Source organism: Cupressus sempervirens, chromosome 9 (assembly GCF_028749045.1).
Source record: "Cupressus sempervirens isolate cs-2001-9-10 chromosome 9, ASM2874904v1, whole genome shotgun sequence".
Classification (NCBI taxonomy): domain Eukaryota; kingdom Viridiplantae; phylum Streptophyta; class Pinopsida; order Cupressales; family Cupressaceae; genus Cupressus; species Cupressus sempervirens.
The window spans coordinates 632,714,831-632,727,192 of record NC_143126.1 but is presented as its reverse complement, the minus strand read 5'-3'; positions in this window follow the sequence as shown (position 1 = coordinate 632,727,192).

Genomic DNA, 12,362 nt, shown 5'->3' with positions numbered 1-12,362 from the left:
TAATGTAAAATGAACAATTGCAAAATTTCCTAAAAAGAGAGAAGAAGATAGAAGAAAGCTTCAACAAACCCAATGAGGCTATCAAGTACTTTGAGCAACTATTAAAATCACCAAGGGCTAGTAATGATACTTCAGGACTTAGTTACACCAGCACTGAGCAAGGAGAATCATCCAAGATTGCAGAAGAAATGAGTAATAAAGGGAAGAACACTAAACCTACTTGTCATTTCTGTGGTAAAAAGGGACATACCTCTAATGTATGTAGGAGCAAGAATGGTCATCAACATGATAAGCCTAAGAAAAAATGCTATTTTCATAAGTGCAAAAAAAAGGATATCAAGCACATGAATGCAAATTGAAGCCTATGTGGACACCTAATCAACCTAAAAAGGGAAACAACCATGGTTATCACTGCAACTAGGATTACAACACTAGGTATAGCTGTCACTATTATTAAGAGTATTGACACATTCCTAAAAATTGCATAAGGACACTTTTTAGAGGGAATTATAGCAAATGGTTAAGTCAAACCACATGTTTTGGTTGCTTGAAAATTGGTCATATCAACAAGAATTTACCAACAAAGCCAAAAGCACCCAAGAAAGAAGTCAACAAAGGAAAAGAGAAGGTTGATGTTGAAAAAATTAGAGGGCAAATAAACAAGACTTGGAAGAAGAAAGATGAGTACAACACATCAAATGGAGGGATCACTTCACCCAAAAGGTCAAGTGATGACATCTCATCCAACTAAGCAAGAATAGGTGTATGGGATTGATCTACGAAGTTATATCATACATTAGTCCTAAGATAAAGAAGTACTACAAGGAAGAAATTTGCATGAGCAAAGATGCCAAGTCAAAATTTGAAGTTTCTACAAATATTGCCAAACTATCCTCAGATGCCGAGTAAAGCTCCAATGGATGTCAAGTTCCTAATAGCTACCAAGTTGATAGTTGATGCCAAGTGAAATAGAACTTTAGTGGAAGCCGAGTAAAAAAATCAATTTTCGAACTAAGTCATGGTGAAATCTTCAAGTGCCAAGTTTATAGTTGTATGCACTAAGCATTTAATGCTAGGTTTTGAAAGGTATAAGGGAAAATTTTGATAAATTTTCACACCATTCAAACATAGAACAAAGACAAAATAGTGCAAGAGAAATCATACAACAACCTTGAAGCCATTTGCATCAATATCAATAGTGATTCAATATACATTTAAACAATCTAAGGTATTTATTAAGTGTCGAGCTACGTAGTGTTAAATTTTTTAATACATTAAAACCCTAGTTTGGTAAAATGGCTTCTAGTTCAAGAAACCCCAAAGGAAAGGAAGGTCATGAGGTCCATTTAGTTAGTAACAAGCTAAAACAACCCGAGTTTAGGCCAATCCCTAAAGTCACCTATAGAAATTTGATCCAACTGGCGCATTGTCCATCATTCCACCAAAAGTTGTCATGGTACAAGATGTGAGGAAGCATTATAACTACAAGATAGGTGCAGTAGGTGATCTTGAGATATTCCAAGCCTATGACAAACTATGTGAAAACAAAATTCTAAAGGATGAATTCCAAACAGTCAAGAAAAGGGTTTGACCAATGCCCTAGTTTACCCTACAAGTTTCAAAATCGAATGGATTCAGATTGTCCTCAGTATAATTCACAATGGATGTTTGTGGTTGGAAACAAGACCAATAAAGATTACAAAAAGGATAGTACATAAGGTTATAGGTTTCCCAACCCTAGATCAGCCTAAGACCCTGCATAGTAATTCCAAAGAGATCATTGAAAGAAATATAGGAGCCAAATGGAATAAGAGGGGTATGACTATTAACAGTGTAACTGATCCCCTTCTAGATTTTGCAATGAGAGTGATATCTCAAAAATTCTACCAATCCAAAAAATTGAATAGTGTGCCATGCATGGCTGTTGATGTAGCTTACAGACTTTTGAAGAAAGATCATACATATGATTTGATAGAACTAATGTTGCAACAAACAAATGAAAACCTAGGAGCAATAAGGAGATCAAAAGGTGCTCAATGCAAATTTGGTTCAGCTCTTTTGTGCATATTCTTTTATGTTATGGAAGAGTTTCCTTCTATTGGAAAGGTGAATTGGAACCCAAACAAAAGTGCAATCACACAAATCAATGAGTTCATTGATCAGATGGGTGATAATTTTGAGGTCCAAATGACAAGCTACTTTGAAGATTTTAAGAAATCCATGAAGCAAAGGGTGAGAATACCAATTTCCCTAGTGGAAAAATATATCAATTAAATATTCTTTTTGGTTTACATTGATTATACCTACATCTAGGTAGCAATACCAAGAGTAAGATGGCTAAGGCCATTGGGATATGAGCTTGATATAGATGAAGCCTCAATAGCAATCATAGAATTTCTTGTAGAAGAGATAGATAAGGAGGCTCCTCACTTTGGTACATATAATGTTGTCAAATCCAAAGTTGATATAGAATTAAAGATAGCCTCTATAATCAAGAAGAAATATAAATTAGTAAAGAAGATAAAGAAGAAATTTGGAGCAAATATTGAAGGAGAGTTATGTGGTGAAGAAGAAGAAGAGAGTGAAGAAGAAGAAGAGCAAGGGCAAGGCCCAATAGAGTTGACACAAGGCTTAGGAGAAGACAAGGATGGGGAAGCAAATAAGGTAGAGGCTAGTGCCAAGGAAAGAAAATAGAAGATAAAAAAGGAGAGGAAGAGAAGCAAGAGGAAGAGAAGGAGAAGGAAGCAACAAAAAGAGTAGATGAAGAAAAGAAGAAAGAGGAGGAAGATAAGAAAGATGAGGAGGACAAAGAAAAAGGTGAGGAGGAAGAAACACAAATGGGAGAAGATATGGCAATAGCTAAATAGTAGCAAGAAGAGGAACAAAGTGTGCAAGACACATAAATGCCACCTCCTACCCCTCCTCATGTAACCATCACAACTATAGATACAATAATTAAGGATGTTCCTAACAATTCAACTTAGAACATCAATCCCCTAACTGTAGAGGATCTCTCAAAGATCCTTCACCAATCCACTCTATAGGCACAGTTATGCACAAACCTTATACTGGTGAGTGTAGATGAGCTACAAAAGATAGTAGTAGAATTGAAACGAGACAAGGTCAAACCACAAGAACCACCTTTCACCTATACAGCTACTAGCACTAAAATTTTGATGCTTCCACCACCTATTGTAGTAGGTGATACCTCACAGAAGCCAAGCATAGAGGAAGGGAAACTTGATGAGAAGGAGGATACATAAAAAGAAAATGAGCAGGCCACTATTCAAACATTGGTACAATTACCAAAAACTAGCACTCCTACAAGAACCCTTCAAAAGACAAGCACTAAAGCCATACCTTTGCAAATCTCAACACCAGGCTTGAGCTCAACCAAGGTGACTAAGGTACTTCACTATGGAGACCTTGAGCTAGATGAAGACATAGTCATACCTACCTATGACTCAAAGCCCATCACCATGGACTAGATCACTAAAATGAAAGATGCATTAAATAGGAGGAAAAGGCAGTAAATACTTAGAAAATAGTCTAAACACAAGAAAACATTACATGAGACTAAGGACATCTTTAAGGATGCCTTCAACTTGCAGTCACCAAATGAGGAAAAGCCCATAATAGAACAACTATCTGATATGGTTGACCAAGTGACTAATGAAGACCAAGATACCAATGTTAAACTTATGGAATGGTCTGAGAGGAAATTTTAGGGGAAGGTGAATGAGAAAATATCAAGTGGTATAGCACTTGAATAGGTAGAATTGACCAAGAAAATTGGCATGGTCAAAGCTATACTTGAGAGCATTTTCTCATTGTACAAAAAGTTGTCTGATTTTTCCAACTTCACACAAGAGACAAATCAAAGGATATTGAGCTTGGAGAGATATTTGAAGATTTCTAGAATGCAATTGCCAAGGGATCCAACTCAAAGTGATAAGCATTTTTCCCAATCACTTCACACTCATGGACAGTTAGCTACACTAACAAGGGAAGATGCCAATATAAAGGCCAAATTAATGCAGATTCAATCCTTGATAACCCCACATTTGGAGGTCCTCCAAAAAGAACAATTCTATGTTAAAACTATCTTAAAGAAAGATCCAAATCTTTCTACATTAGATGGACTTGTACATCTTGCTGCAAAGACTACCGTCTAGCACAAGTCACTAGACATTGCTTTGGAGAATTGAGATGCACCTCTAAAAAATATAATGGAGGTAAACAACACATTTTTGGCTAAATATGGTATTACTCCTTAGAATCCTTTGACATAAGTTTCAAAAAGTGGGAGAAACAAAATAAAAAGGAGAAATAATAAAGGTGATGATAGGAGAAATAATAATAGTAAGGAAGATATATCTAAGGGAGAGAATACTATAGTTTTGATTACATTCTTTTCATCTTTTTTTGAAAGAATTGTATATAGCCAGGAAGGAAGATAAGATTAATGTGTAAATATTATGGGGGATAAATAATGTTTTGAGGGAGATATGAATGAAACTAGCAAGTATAGATAGAGTAGACAAAATAGCTCAGCACACAGGTACAGGGAAAGACAAAGAGTATCAAGCACATTTAGAATGAAATGGCACAATTATCTCAAGGGAGTCATAAGGTATTTTTTGAACAAATTTTGAATTTTTTTGGATACAATACTCATAAAGATAGATTAGTAATATTTAGTTAAGTTTTTTTGACACTCATGTCAAAGGGCGAGATTGTTGGTCTTAGAATGGTTTTGACATTTGAGTGTCAACACACTTAACCACTTTCTACATTGAAGCCAAGTACACTATGTATGCTAAGCCATAGTATGTGCTGAGTCAAAATTCCAATAGCTACTGAGTGACTTCAGGTGTTGAGCATTATACAGGTGCCAAGTAATATATAGTTGTTGAGTAATAGTTGATGCTGAGAAAATTAGAATGCTACATATGCTGAGTGAGCCAAAATCATACGTTCCAAGCAACATAAAATGTAATATGTGACAAGCAAGCAAGGATCAAATATGTGTCAAGCACGAGTAGTCTAGTATGTGCTAAGTAACATAGAATTAGCATATGAGTTTGTGCCCTCAAAAACTTAGAGGTAAATCATTTTTGGAGCTGACATAGAAAAATTTCGAAGGAGAATAAGGATAAGAATGAATCTTTTGTATATCCTATGCAATCAACATGCAAGCAATGAGATAAATGCAAGGAATGAGTGGGAATTCAAGATTTAATATGGATCGTAGATCTATAACTAATCGTAAGTCTACAAAGCCTTTATAAGAAGGCTTAGACCCCATGATTTTAAGTTACTAAATAGAAGTTACGGAAGTTGTTAAGCAGATAGCAAAGTTGCAGAACAAGGCAAACAATAGGGGCATCAAAGACATAGTGAATTGAGAAGCAATTACACATCTAACTAATCAAAATAGTACAAGGGATATGATCAGATACTAGATCAAGGATCACATCAAACTGAGCATATTAAGTGCCTAAAACGAGCAATTGAAGATTGTAAGCAATGAGGTCAAAAGCTTTCTAATACTCTCTTGCCATTGTATTAGATAGTGAAAACCCTATGATGATAGGTTAGCTTAGCAGCTATTTTATAGATCCTTTGAAAAGGTGACTAAATCCTTTAACAAGGTGATACTTCATGTAAAGTGTTTGTAAATCTTTTAACCAGGTCACTATTGACACAATATAAAGCCTTTAATAGTGTAGGACCTTCATAGGGAAAACCATCACAAGTGGTCAGACAATTATTTTTGCAGTGATTTTTGTGGGTATCATCCCCACCCCAATTTTACCTTCTTATTCCTAGAGGGTTTTTGGGTTACCACGTATGGCGTTATGTGTATTGATGCATGTGTTTACTTTATGTTTTCTTAATATGTTTACATGGCTGCATTTTATTTTTAGTTATTTGTTTTAAAGGATTTTAAAAGGTTAAAAGTGTGATACTTCTAATTCACCCACCCCTCTCAGAAGTACTCTTCCCATTTGAATATTCCAACAATAGGTGGATCAGTCAAATCCTTTAACAAGGTATACCTAACAGTCTTGTGTAAATTTCTTTACCAAGTGCTTACTTAATTGAATGTTTGTAAATCCTTTTGCAAGGTGGACTTAGCAGTCCTTATTTCTTCTAATAGGGAAGATCATCAGAAGTTATCATTGTAAGCCTTAGCAGGCCATCTTTATACTCCAACACTAAAGCTTGTGGGTATCATCCCCACCCCAGTTTTACTTTCTATTTGGAAGGTTTCTAGCACCAAATTGTGTGTTAAAAGTGGCATGGATGATTTTATGTTTTTAGTTTCTCATGCATGCAATTAGACCAGAATACACATGAAGGATTAATTGCTACATAAGGTTTAAGTTTTATTTGTTACTAATTCACCCCTCCCCTCTTAGTAACTTAGCCTATCATAATATTTCCAACAATTATGAGTATGCCTTCTATGATTGGAAATATTTTTTTCAAGCACCAAGAATCCTCTAAGTTAAGAACTAATTTTTATTTAGTTAATTTTAATTTGGGCGAATGATCATTAGTGACTAACTACATAGTCATTTATTTAGTAGTTTATTTAGAAATTTTTGTTTAGGTGACAAATTATTAGTGACTAGTTTTTTAGTCATTTATTTGGAAGTTTATTTAGTCAATTTTATTTGGCTCATCTTGTGATTTTACCCCATGACCAGTTAGTCACTTATTTAGTCACCTATAGTTGTAAATTACACAGAAATGGTAGAATGTGATCAATTTTAGTCATATGACTAAACATTTTAGTGGTGCGACTAAATTTTTTAGTTACATAGTCACATATTTTGGTCAAGATCTAGAACCTTTAGAACACATCTATTGAAGGAGGATTCTAACCCTAGAATTGAGTGTGAGTGAGGAGAAGAGAAGTGGAGTATCCTTATGTCTATGTAAAAGAGAGAAGACTAAGTTTGAAAATAGATTAGATAGAGAGAAATTAGAGTAGCGAAGGACTGAACAAAGTTATCAAATTAGGAGATCATATTAAAGATATAGCAAAGAGGAGACCCAAGATCAACTTACAGAGAAAACTGAGGTTCAGGTACTAAATCAATTATTGTTAATTGAGACAAGGTAAATCTCTTAACAAAGTCATTTTAATAGACCTATGTAAACCTCCTAATAGAGTCATTACTTCATTGTGAGTGTAAAATCCTTTAACAAGGTGAGACCTAATAGTCTCTTAACATTTTAATGGGGAAGATCCCTTAGAGGATACATCATATCTTATGATCAAACATTGTAACCCTATAGATTAACTTTATTGTTACAACAATAAAGATTTGTGGGTTTCATCCCTACCCCAGTTTTACATTCATCTTGATGTGTTTCTGGGTAACCAAATCATTGTGTTATAAGTTGAAATTTTTTATGGATGCAATGTATTTCATTAATGTATCAACATTGTAGTTTTAAATTTAGATCTATTATATGAGATGAATTAGGTGTGGATTTATAAAATTGATGTTGAAGTCAAAAGTTTAAGATCCCAATTCACCACCCTCTGCCCCCCAATATCTTGTTTCCCATTTACTCATTCCAACAATTGGTAATAGAGATTAGTTCTCTTATTAAAAAGCCTAACAACTTGGGAGGATTAGATCATGGAGATGGAAGTGTATAAGATGAGGAAAATAATTGAGAGTCAGATGATTGAAATCCAGATCATATTGCAACAATTAGAACCAACAAAATAGGAGTTAAGGAATTCTCTAAGAAGGAGAAAAGAGATAGCTATTTAGAAAAATGACACTCAATATAAAGAAGTTGACACAAAAGGGCTGCTTGATAGTGGAAAGATTGGTAACAATGATGAAGCATTGACAAAATTTCTAGACAAGAATAGTGCCCTAGCTAAAGAATCAAAATATCTCAAGGAAGAATAAGAAATTCAATCAGTTACACTATGTGAAGCAATCAAACTAAAGAAGAAAGCAGTGGAAGACAAGCTCATGGATGAAGAAGAAAAAAGACAAATGGCTACCAGACTTCAAGAGAGATCATTTCAAGTAGAAAAGCTTACAAATAACTAGTTGGATATGATAAACCAATTAGTAATTGCAAATCAAGAAGTAAATAGAAAGGTTTTGGAAATCACAAATCTAAGGTCATAGAATGAGAAATTAAAAGGTGAATTAAGAAATGAAAAGGAACTCATGGAGAGATTGAATAAACCAAATGAAACAATCAAACACTTTGAAGAAATATTGAGGTCACCAAGAGCAAAATACATGTCTAGACTTGGATACAACACACACTCTTCATCTATTGAAGAAGGAAAATCATCCAAAAATGAAGAACATAGGAATGAAAAATCTAAAGGCAAAGCTAAATTTCATTATTATGGGAATATTAATCACACAACCAACATTTGTAGAAGAAAAAATGGTATGTATATTCCTAAACCTAAATGGAGTGGTAATTGCTTTAATTGCAAGAAAGAAGGACATCAAGCACATGAATGTAGATCAAAGAAAAATGACTCAACCAAAAATGTATCTAGACTCCAAGGTAATTGTTACAACTATCAAAAGTATGGACATAGAGATCATGAATGCATATTGAAGAAAAAGTCAAACTAAATACCTGAAAAACAAATTCATACATCAAGGAAATGAAATTCCTATAACTGGGATTACAATACATGGTATTGTTTTCACTATTGTGGAGAATATGGACACATTCCATAGAATTTTATCAAAACACATTTAAGAGAAAATTGCAAGAAATGGCTAAATGTAGAAATAGTATATTTCAATTGTCTCAAAATTGGACATGTTAGTAGAAACTACAAAACCAGAACATTGTCACTAGAACCAAACAATGGAAGTGACAAACTTGAAGGAAAGAAAACATGGATAGAGACAGTAAGAATTAGAAGCAATAGAGAAGATGAAACTGTGATCACCTAATCCAATGGATCAGGTGATCACACCACATCTCACTAAACAAATAGGGTATGTAGGAACTATATATCCAATGTTATATTTTACATTAGTTCCTAGCATAGAAGTGATAAAGGTTCATATCTGCATAAGTAAATATGCATTAAGAACTATATGAAAAATAAAATTATAGAGTATCAAGCATCAGTGGTACAATCTATATTGATTGATCTTTGCATTATAGACAGAGTGATAAAGGAAGCTAATATATTGACCAAATTAATTAGTTATGGTTGAGTAAGTAACTTTGACCAAGTTGAAAAGGAGATCAAGCTAGTTGGCATACACCAACCAAGTACAAGGATAGTAAATGCAAACCTAAAATGAAAATGTGAAGGTATTTATCAAATTTGAATATTCATTTTCATTCACCAAGTGATCAAAGATCTTACAAGAAGATTTCAAGGTGAGTGAAGTGATTTCAGTGACCAGTACAAAATAATCACATCAATTTATCAAAAAAATTGTGAAACAAAGTATTGTTCTTAGTGGTGAGTTAAATATTCAGTGGAGATATTTGCAAAAAGGTTTTGTTCCAAACCCTAGTTTAGAATGGCATCTAAAAGTGAAATGTTGAAGGACAATAGTGCACAAATCATAAGAAATGATCGAAGTCCTCCACCCAACTTCAAAAATTTAGTAATCCTCAAAAATATTGTTGATGATATTGGAATTTTATCATGGATTCAGCCCAAAGTCTTGACTCTTCAAGATATAAAATTGTGTTATCAATGCAAAATAGGAGAAATAGGAGATTTCAATATTAGAGAAACTTATGATAAGATATGCATTGATGGAATCATGAACGATGAATAAAAGATCATTGCTAAGAAATGGCTTACATGTGCCCTAGGATTTCCAAAGGTTTTTAAAGTCGAATGGATAAAGATTGTGCTAAGCCATGTTCATGACATGAAAATATGGTTAAAAGGTGGGCCAATCAAGATAAACAAAGCTATCATTCATAGGGTACCCTACTTTGGATTGACTAAAGAGTATAATAAGCACAAAAAAGAATGAAACAAGAAATCTAACCAAGGAAAAGTAGAATGGTCATGATATGCCAATTAATAAAAGTGAGGACCCATTAGTTGAATTTTTTGTTTGTGTGATTGCACAAAAATTTGATCAATCAAATAGGTTGAAAAATGTACCCTATATAGTAGTGGATTTGGGCTACAAAATTGTGAAGAAGGATTATGCCTATGATCTTGCTCAGCTACAACTTCACTAACTTACAAAGAATTTAGAGGCAGCAAGGAAAGTGAAGAATATGTCTTGTAATTTTGGATCTTTATTAGTTTGTATATTTTTCTATGTACAAAACTCTTTTCCTTCTGTTGGAATAATTCCTTGGGATAGAAATAGAAAATCAAGGGAGCATATTAGTGATTTAATCAGTAGATTGGGAGAAAATTTTGAAACAATAATGAACAAATACTTTGAAGAATTTAAGGTAAAGATGTGGAATAGATTAAGGATTCCTAAGTTAGTTTTAGACAAGTACTATGATGAAGTATCTTTCATTGTAGATACATATTTTGTGTATACAGAAGTAATTTTTCTAAGGGTAACATGGCAAGGCCAATGCCCAATGAAGTAAATTATGTAGATTAGGTCACTACAATAGTTACTACACTTTTGGTAAAGGACATAGATGCTAGTGCCAAGCAATTTGACACATATGAAACTATAAGTGTCAAGTTTATTGTTGAATCTAGCACACCTAGAGTAGGGAAGAAAAGAAAGAGAAAGGTTGCTGAGAGTGAAAATAAGAAGAAGGAGAAGGGTCTAGAAAACCTATACAAGTCGAGGAAGGAAAAGGGAAAATACTTGTTGTTCTAAGGACTAAGGCCCTCGAGAAGAAAAAAGTTGTTGTGATTGAGCCTAAGGTAAAGGAAAACCTAAGAAAGAATATGAAAGAAATGGTGACACCTTAGAAGACAGAGGGAATGGTCATCATCACCGAGAGAAAGGCATCTTAGACCCCTACCAATAAAGTGACAAAAATTTCATAAAAGAAGAGGAAGTTGGCTAGAAAACAAAAGCATCCAACACAAGGAAAGCCAAATAGAAAACTAATGATAGCACAAGAGGAGGAAGATGATGAGAAGACCAAATTTGATGAACCCAACAAATTTCAAATAGTTAAGAGACTCCCTCTAATGACTGTGGATTAGGTATGTGCAAAACTAAGAGAATCTAAAAGTATTATGGAATTCAAAGATATTCATTATGATTCTTTGAATAATGTTGATCAAGATAAGTTTGAAGAAGCTTTCATTGACATGATGATCAAGCTTAGACATACTCCCCTAGAGTTGGGAGTTGGATTTCTAGTTGGATTTTATAATTAATTAGATGCAAAGTGGTAGTATGCATTGTCCATTGAGAAACAAATAAGAGAGAAAACATTGACACAAGCTATGCCAGATTTGGTGAAGACTCATGTGTCAATAGCCCTTAAAGATTTTGTAAAGAAGTTTATGCTGAGGGATAGGGCATATAAGATTGTAAAAAATAAAGATTATGAAGTTGAAAAAAATAGTATTCAGATATGGAAAGAATTATTTGGGTTGCTTTCTTCATCTTGGCAAGTGAGGGAAGGCTAAGACACAATGGAATTTGAAGATGACTACAAGATAGAAGTGGCCAAGCTGACCAAGGAGATTCAACAACTTATCAGTTAGTGTATACAAAAATAAATTTTCCAAATATAATATGACATTGACACCCCTCCACCTAATCCGAATATATTGATAAAAAAAGGAAATTCAAAGATTAATAAAAGATTCAAGTGACATCTATTTGAACCCAATTTTGTTACACATTATAGATTATCCAAAGCTTAAAAATAAAAAGACTAATGATATTGATGTGATGTCAGTTACAAAGGATACAAGTGTCAAGAAATTTGGTAAGGCTTTAATTGTCTATACACCATTAACTCGTATGCCTATTTTGCAAAAGGAAGCAAATTTTGAAAAAGACTCATGCATTGAATTGATAAAAGAATAAGTGAAATAGAAAGATAAAGAGGCTACTCAAGCTCTTGTTCAATTTCTGAGTACAAAGGCTACAAAACAAAAAAATATGACACATATGTAACAAGTTATATCTACACAAGAGCATTAGCCAAAATCGATATCAAGTGAAAAGGGGAAACAACTACAATTATCACTACCAAGTGATACACCTTCATGATATCAAGATGTGACTCATCCAGATGAGGATGATGAGTTAGTGAGCCTTGATGAAATAATCACATTACCTATGTATTATTTGAATAGTCTTACACTAGAGGAAATGCAACAACTATAAATCTTGTTGAGCTATAATGAAAAGAAAGAACAAATGAGA